The sequence below is a fragment of the Sorex fumeus genome, unplaced genomic scaffold, assembly GCF_029834395.1.
Source record: "Sorex fumeus unplaced genomic scaffold, SorFum_2.1 ptg000095l, whole genome shotgun sequence".
Classification (NCBI taxonomy): Eukaryota; Metazoa; Chordata; class Mammalia; order Eulipotyphla; family Soricidae; genus Sorex; species Sorex fumeus.
In genome coordinates this window covers 19,519,115-19,528,376 of record NW_026606152.1, presented here as the reverse complement: position 1 = coordinate 19,528,376, position 9,262 = coordinate 19,519,115, and the positions used below count along the sequence as shown (strand labels likewise).

The 9,262-nt window shown below is 38.7% G+C and overlaps 2 pseudogenes; one reads left to right on the top strand and one right to left on the bottom strand.

Annotated features, from left to right (window-relative positions):
* Positions 1-1,554: 1,554 nt before the first annotated feature.
* On the bottom strand, positions 1,555-1,651 carry LOC130041043 (uncharacterized; annotated as a pseudogene).
* Positions 1,652-8,235: 6,584 nt separating this feature from the next.
* On the top strand, positions 8,236-8,346 carry LOC130040947 (uncharacterized; annotated as a pseudogene).
* Positions 8,347-9,262: the final 916 nt, after the last annotated feature.

Here is a 9,262-nt window from a genome sequence, read left to right as displayed (position 1 = left end):
TTTTATCTTTATTTTATTGAGATGGTGTATTCTGTTGATTGACTAGAGAATGTTAAGCCATCCTTGCATCCCCAAGATAAACCTACTTGGTCATAGTGTGTGATATTTTGTTGAGTTTCTGGATTCTCTTTGCTGGTATTTTCTTGAGAATCTGTGTATCTGTATTCATCAAGGAAATAGGTCTGTAATTTTCATTTTTTGTGGTGTCTCTGTCTGTTTTGAGTATTAGGGTGATCTTTGCCTCATAGAAGCTATTTGGGAGCATTTCTGTTTCTTCAATTTCCTGGAAAATCTTAAAAATGTTGTCAGGAGTTCCTCTTTAAAGGATTGAAATATTTCACTATTGAATCCATCTGGGCCAAGGATTCTGTTTGGGGGGATATTTTGACCATCATTTCAATTTCCTTGGTAGTGATAGGTTCAAGTATTCCAAATCTTCTTGGTTCAGCCTTGGGAGGTAATTGGAATCCATTAATTTATCAATTTGTTAAAGATTCTCTCATTTCCTGCTGCAAAGATTCTCAAAATAATCTCTGATGATCCTATGGATTTCTGTAGTTTCTATTAGGATACCCCCCTTTGCATTTCTGATTCGATTTATTAGAATTCTTTCTGTTTCATTGAGAGGCTTCTAGAGGTTTATTGATCTTGTTTATTTTCTCAAAGAACCAGCTTTTGCTTTTATTGGCCTTCTGGATTGTATTTTGGGTTTCTAGCTCATTGATTTCTACTATAAATTTTATTATTTCCTTGCTCCACCCTAGTTTCCACTCCTTTTGTTGGTCATTTTCCAAAATCTTGAGCTCTAATTTATTCATGTAGGCCCTTTCTTTCTTCCTGATAAATTCTGGCAGAGGTATAATCTTTCCTCTTAACACTGCTTTTGCTGTGTCCCACAAGTTCTGGTAGCTCGCGTCCTCATTCTCATTTGTTTCTGGAACCTTTGTATTTCCTCTTTGATTTCTTCTCTAAGCCAACGCTTGTTCATTATTTCAATTAAGTAAAATATTTCCTTGCTGAGATTTATTCTGTTTGATCTATTGAGAAGTGACAAAGTAGTGTTGAAATCTCCACCTAGTACTGTTTTGCTATCAATGTTTTTCTATAAGTCTATTAGAAGTTGTTTTTAAGTATTTTGCTGGTCTGTCATTGAGCATCTACATTGAGGAGGGTGAGTTCTTTCTGATGTAAAGATCCCATGATCATGCAGAAATGACATTCACTGTCTCTTATAACCTTTAGCCTGAAGTCCATGTGCTCTGATACTAGTATGGCTACTCCAGCTTTGTGGAGGTGTTCTTTTCTTGAATACTTGTTTTCCAGCCTTTTATTTTTAGCCCATGGTTGCTTTGATTGCTCAGATGTGTTTCTTGCAGGTATCAGAATGTTGGGTTCAGTGTTCTAATTCATCTTCCTATTCTGTGCCTTTGAATTGGCACATTTAGTCCATAGACATTGAGAGAGATTGTTGTTATGGGGATTTGTGCTATCTTTATGTAGAATTTTTGTACTTGTGCCTTAGCTTAAATTAGCCATGTTAGTTCTTCTTGCAACAAAAATATGGAACTCTTTACAAGTTTGCATGTCATCTCTGTGCAAGGACCATGCTCATCATTGTATCATTTCAATTTTAGTATATGTGTAACCAAACCTAGTAGGAGTTATTTTTTCTGTTCTGATTAATTTGAGTGTTGTCCTTACTTACCCTATGGCAGACAGTGGTACCTAATCAAAGAAAGTATTTCAAAGCAGCTTGATAGATTTAGAACTTTAATGTCCCAGAAAGAAAAATATGGTTTTTACCATATTATCTTTTACCATAATCAAGGCATCAGTTTTACAAAATAATTCTTTTGGAAGATGTTATATGAGTCCTGTTTAATGCACTTCCCTGAAACCTTCATTAAGATCATTAAACTAGAGCCTTTTGCTGTTCTCACCTCAGTCCCGTGTACATCTCCAGGAAAAGGTGGATGGTGTTGTCTGCACTTTGACCACCTTGAATATAAGTAGGATTTTTCTCCTGAAGGAAGAGGTGAGGATCATATTGATGATTTCATTCCACATTATTATAAGTTCAACTTGAATGGAAGTTGACACTCATGAGGCTCCTGTAAAGGACAGAATAAAGGGTCTCAGTGAAGTTTAATGGCCAACACACATTAACAACACAGATGACTCAAAGCAGCCTGTGTGCATCTTTGTGTATAGTGAGTTTCATATCTAATGATAGTGATTCTCAGTCATGACACACAGGCAAAACAGACCTATAATTAAAAATCTAGTTATCTGAGCAGAGTGGGGTTTCTTAGGTGATTGAACAAGTGTGTTGTAATTTATTACTAAGCACATACGTAGTTAGAATGATGTGTACTTTTTGATATAAAATTAATTCCAAATATGTCTAAAATGACAGTCTCCTGACCGCACACCTGGCTTTCTTCACCAGGGTCCCTTGGAGGCGGTGTGTTGAGTTTCCCTCACCGCGCCGAGCAGAGCCCCGGCACGTGAAGACCTCTGCAACCAGCCATAGGTACGCTTTAGACCACTCTCCCCAAGCTTGAAGGAGCCTCATGCATGAACGAATCTGACAGAGGAACCCAGGTGTGCGCAACCGGGGGATGAGATCTCCAAGGCTACTCAGATCAAGACTGGGCCCCCTCCAACCAGATCCCCCATCTCCTAGTAGCTAAGTGTTACAACCATGAACTGCCCCTGGAGCCATGTAATCCCATCAATGGCCAAGATACAGAGACTGGATTTTGTTGATAAGACAACAATTATTGTCCAGTTCTCACTCTGAGAGAACCTGGTAGGCATTTGCGAGTGTCTTGCCCTTGTGTTTACCAGTCATTTACACTTCTTTCAATACATTTTATATATGATCATGGTTTATGCTTATTTTTAATATTGAAGTTTAATAGCTAAATACTGATTTTTTTCACAGCACTAATTTATTAAGAACATTCATCCTTTGCCTATCATATTAATTGCCAGTATTTGTTAGTTTTGCTTGTTTTTTGATTACTTAAATTGGTTTTGGTCCTTTTCTTTCAGGTTGAAAAATTTTGACACAAATGAGTATATGTTTTTCTTTACCTTCTACAGTTTTAAACTGAGAACAACTGTTTGTTTTGTACAAATAAGATACCTGTGCATTTACTATTTCTTCTCATTTTATTTACATTTTCACACATCTCGATTCATCTACAACTTAACCTAGTAAGTGTTGTCATATTGAAAGAAACCACCAATTTTTTCAATCATAACACTGTAGCACTGTCCTCCCGCAGTTCATCCATTTGCTCGAGCGGGAACCAGTAACATCTTACAACAAATTGTGAGACTTGTTGTCACTAGCTATGGCCTATCGAATACGTCATGGGTAGCTTGCCAGGCTCTTGCTATGTGGACGAGATATTCTGGGTAGCTTGCCGGGCAGAGGAATCGGAATCAGGGTTGGTCTCCTACAAGGCAAATGCCCAACCCGCTGTGCTGTAAACTTTATCTAAAATATACTAGTAATAACAAATGTTGTTTCTTTAACAGTGCAATATAAACAATTATTTAGTAATTTTCTTGATTTGTTAATGAAATAGCTAAGTTCTTGAGCATCATGGGAGTATTTTTCTAACACAAGAGTCTGACGAAGGTGAAACTGTTATAACCGTCTTGTAGAATTCCATCTCCCTAGCCTGCTTCATTCTACCCCACTCTCTATCCAATCCGATCTTCTTCTGGGATTCTGACCTCCTGATTGGCTAGCCTCTACCTTTCACCTGCCTACTTTATGACATCATTCTCCCACCAAACGAACCACCAACTGGTAGAATCTTGGGGGTCCCATGTAGTTGTTTGTAAACAAATTTGAATCTTCATGGCAAGTGACGAGTGACCAATGACCAATCACCAGTGAGCAGTCGTCTGTACTGAACACTTGTGGTCTTAAGCTGCTTCAGTGTTCAGACGTAATCTCCTACTGTCTCCTCTTCTCGTCTACCTTTCATCGGTATTTCCTCTTCTCTGACCATGTCAGGTAAGGAATAATACTTTTCAAAGTTTTTCATTAGATTTATCATCCCTAAACTTAGCAGTCAAGTAAAAACAGCACGTAGTAATGAAAGAAAATAATCAAGTAGAATTTTATAAGCCTCATTTTAGCTTGACTTTGACATTTGCTGTGTGATTTTAGACACTGGCTTACTTTCTCTCACATACGAAGTGTTTTTCCTCATTGATTACATTATATTTTACACATACTTAGGAGCTCAAATACACAAACAAACATACACACACACGAACATATATATTTATATATATGTATATATATATATATGAGGTTTGATTCTCTGTGTTTCTTTTTCCTTTTAATATTGAATTTTACATGATATTCACTGAAAACAAGTAAATCAGAGACAGTATTTTTACAGAAATAGAAAATATATATGCTGTGAAAAACTGTTAATATATACTAGCATGTGTTCTCTGTAATGGTCTCTCCACTTGTATTTATACTTCAGTATTGTGAATATAGTGATATTACAAAGTAATAATCATTGATCTTTGAGATTTCTATTTAAACCAGGTAATAAGAAAATATGGGGCATGGGGAAGGTGCGGAGTGCTGAGCATTAGGGAGGCAAGACCTCTAAGGTAAGCAAGTTTGGGATCACTTTCATCAAACATTGACCAATCGACACCAAGACAATATGAGGGAGAAAAAAATAGGAAAGAAAGAAAGAAGGATAGAAAGAAAGAAAGAAAGAAAGAAAGAAAGAAAGAAAGAAGGAAAGAAAGAAAGAATAGGGACTTCGATTATCAAGGAAGAGGAAAACGTTTGGACATAAAATTGAAGAGAACCAAAGACTTAACATCAAAAAAGAAAGAATATATATATGAAATATGCTGAGAATAATTCACTGAGAGCAAGTCAAAGAATTTTACTTCAATAAATGTCAGGACTAGAAATATACTATGCCTTCAATAGGGTACCAGTAGGAAAAGCTCTTTATCAGAAAGCCATCCTTCCTGGCTTTTTTCCTTATTATTTCTTAGAACACAGTACTTGGTACTTGACAATTTGGAGTATAAACACGCTTCAGAAATGATGCTCCCCATAAATAGCTAATAGTGCTTATCTAGGGCGGTGGAAGACACAGAATCTTCAATGTTTTTATTACATTCTGGTTTTTAAGTTCATGTATGCGCTGCCTGTTAAAATAAAAAAAAATGGTATATTCTAACTTGAATCAGGAGGTTTGATTCATTTGTGTGGTCAGTAGGTTCCAGGTTAAAGCTGCTTGTCATCTTTACAAATATTATTTCATGTGATTTTTTCTTCCTAACATGAGAGTACTTTGATATTAGTCAAGTTTTGTTTTTAGATCCTAAAAGGAAATAGAAAAATCAAGTCTCACATGACTATTTACACATTTTTGTCATATTTGTGAATTCTGAGTTTTCCTACATAAAGATATTTTATGGGATTTTGGTGCTCATTTATTAAACATTGAGAAGAAAGTTTTCCTGTTTGATAAAGATAATTCTAATCTAGGCGTTGAAAGTAAATTTGCATTATTTTGTGATCACTTTTTAAATGGTCTTTTCTGTTTCTTGTGTGATCAAGTGAAATCCTCTGCTATGTTTAACACATGTTGTTTGCTGGTTAATATTCAAAAGTACTGATGAGTATAATTTTTTGTAATTTCGAAGTTTCTTTCTGTGTTTCACTCATTTAAAACATTTCATCTCTATGAAATACAATCACGTTTATTCCTATTTTCTTTTTGTTATGTAGTTACTGATAAATCCTTTCTCTTTAATGGACTGGTAAAGTGTCACTCAAAAATCACCTTCTATTCCATTTTTTGGCTAGTAGTTTTTACTAAAATAAAATAGAGTCTTCATATTGTATATGTGGAACAATTTAGTAATAACCTTATTGTACTGTTTTATTTGGTTTTGTTTGGGATGCCATCCACTGTTATTCAAGGCTTACTCTTGGGTCTGTTCTCCATAACATACTGTACTATGCTGCTTGCTACAGAGCCCAGATTTCATTAATATCTACATAATTCTTTTTCAGTTCTGTGATACATATTTTTCATGATGTTTTCTTTACACTTCCTCCTATGTAAATCACATTGAATAGAAAAATTATATTCGTGTATGCATTATTATTCTTAGAGTTATGAGTAACTACATTGTTGATAAACAACTTAAGACACAGAATTTAAATAAAGTTTTCCTTCCAAAAATATTTCTTGGGAAAAACTCAAGTAATGATTTTTGAAGTGGATCAAAAATCAGGGTAACCTTCAATGCATCAACAAGATTAAGTTGTATGTGAACCATAAGTAACAGGTACTCACCTGATCTTGGGGAAGTTCCCATAATATCTCCAGCCCAAAGTAACCTGGCGCTGACACCAACTCCAACTCAGGAACAAAAAGGTAAGAATTTTGATCAGATGAAAAGTGGGCTTTCAAAACCTCTGGAGACCTACTAGATGCCAGTAGACCTAGATCATGCAAAGATCTGCAGGTAATGAACACCACTGACACCATCACTCTGAAGCAGGTGCAAGAAAATTCAAGTGGCACTAAGCGGACCTCCCATGCAAAAGGGAAGAACAAAAAGGAGGCTTCTGAACCTCTTGAGGGATAACCCAAGGCCAAAATCCAGCCAAAAGTCTGAGAATGCTTGCTGAGGGGAGCAGGGATTGTTTGTAATGCTGCAGTCAGTGAGAGGTGTCCTGTGACCACAGCCAAAACTAACAGCAAATCTCACAAATCTGCCTCCAGCAGGATCAGCAAGACAAAGAGCCATGGGCAGGAGAAGATAAAAAACACCAGAGAAAACTCTAAGAAAGTTAATGAGTGTAAGCAGCTAGGGAACAAGGTCAAGGCAGAAGAAAAGTCCACCATTGGCAAGATGAAATGCAAGGAAACTCAACCTGAGTTTTTCCAAGAGGCAGTTAAATAACCCCGCCGCTACCTAGGCATACACATGCTGGATTCTGTCCAAATGTTTCATGCTCTGGGGAAGAGTGATCCAAAACTTGGAATCTTTTCCTCCCAGGTGCTGAGTAGCTCAAAGAACCCCAAGGATGTCAAGCCATCCTCAGCTGTCAAGCCATGGCTAGGTGCTACACGGGATGGAAAAGGCCTTGAGAAAACTCAGGTCAAAGCACAGAAACCAAGTAGCAGTGCTTATAAATGCTCATCTCCATCCCAGTCTGAGCTGCCACCTCCTGGGAAGGTCAAATTGGTACCTTTGCCGTTTCTTACCATGGAGAATCCACAAGCTGAACCTGTTCCTCGGAGACGAAAATCTGAAGCCACACATCTTCCTGCTGCAGCTAACCCTGCCAAGCCTGGCTCTACCAATGCAGCTCAGCCAAATGCTGCCAATTTTTCCCCGTCAACCACTGCATTTTTGACTGGTCCTTCCAATCCTGCTAAGTCCATTTCAACCAACCTATCTCGACCAGGTTTGCAGAACCGTAGTAGCCGGCCTATTCATCAGCCTGCAGCTTCTAGACCTGATCCCTACAAGACAGCAGCTGGCACTTCTCTACAGCGGGAGGCTCCTCCTGTCTGTGTGAACAAGCGCCAGTCTCCACCCAAACGTCAGAGTCACTTTCTCCTCCAAGACTTCCGTTTCCAACCTAAACCATGGAGAAAGCCCAATGTTCCCGAGCCAGTCATGTCAAAGCCCATCACCAAAGAGCAGAGACCAGAGCGTGAGGCTATGAAAAGGAAGGCTCAGCAGGAGCGTGAGAACGATGCCAAACACACCTCTTTGGGGGAAAGTGCAGTTCTTTATTGAGAGGGAAAAAGAGTTGGACATCTCTCTCTACTATGGCTACGTAATGTAAGAGCTGGAATGGTAGGTTCCACTTTAGGTACCAGATGGTTGCCCTAGGCAAACACTGAAATGCCATACACCATTTATTTATTCTAATTTTTTTTTTCAAATTAAAGAGATGCATCGAACTCGGGTCGGCCATGTTGGCTGTGTGCAAGGCAAATGCCCTACCGCTGTGCTATCACTCCAGAGATGCATCATAGTTAATTGATTGTTAATAAATGTTCTGAATTTTGAGATGCTGTCAACTGTGGTTGATTTTGGGAGTGGCTGGGTGTTGAAGGAGGAGCTGGGAAAGAATGGGAAGTTAGATAGAGGAAAAAGGGGGAATAGACAAGACTCTAAGAAATACAAACATGGTCCAGGGCAGGGGAGATACCATGATCATGTAGGTGGTTTTCCCTGGGTGAGGCCCATCCATTGCACTTGGGATGTGCTGACCCCTGCGATTTCCCCAAATGTGGGAAACTCGACTGCATAAAGCCCTTAAGAGGAGAAATTGCATGGGCCTGATGAAGAGTGGGGTAGGGTCAGAGGAAGAGTAAGCTGACAGTGCATTTGCTCTGCAAGCAAGAAGTACACAGTTCAATTCTTGCAATCTTTTATGGTCCCCAGAGACCCACCAGATGTGAAACTTGACCACAGAGCCAAGAGTAAGACTAGAGCACAGTCAAGTATGCCCATCACTGGTGTCCTCGAAAAAAATGGGAGAAATGGCACGGTTTGCAGTTTTCGGTTAAAATAATAAATTTGGAATAGGCTGAGGAAGGCAGATGAGTCTAAGATGATGAGAAGAAAAGTAAAAATTCTTCCATAGAGGCTGTGTTTACACCTCATGGCCTCCTTTGGAAAGGAAGCAAATTTGAGACACATCACTAAAAGGTTTTCTGTGGTCTATCCATAAATGATGGTTGGGGAATGCGAACACATACACTGTGGAATAAACCTACCAGATGAGTGATCAATGCCCTCAGAGTCATTCAAGGATGACTCTTAACAAGGAAAAAGCCAAGAGAACAGTTGACGCATGAAGCCTGAAGATCAGCTCCTGGTAGATGCTAAGATAAGACACCATGTCCTCGAGCCCTCTTTTCAGCACCCCTAGCTGCACAATTTCAATTATTCCCAACAATATTCAGAGTTGCTATCGTGGTGACACTTTACTAGTGAGTTTCAACAATGCGGTCCATTGCCTATGTAAGTCTTTGGATTTGTAAACTCCCCAAGGTAGCCAAGCCAGCTTTCAGGAAATTTCTGGTGGCGGGAGCTCAAATTATATTAGCTTGAGGGGCTGGTCTTTGGTCTTCCATGGTCCCTGTTGCCTGTAGCTTTCTCTAAACATCGCTTTTAACTGCCGTTCACACAAGAACCAACTTTATAAATGACGTTGTGG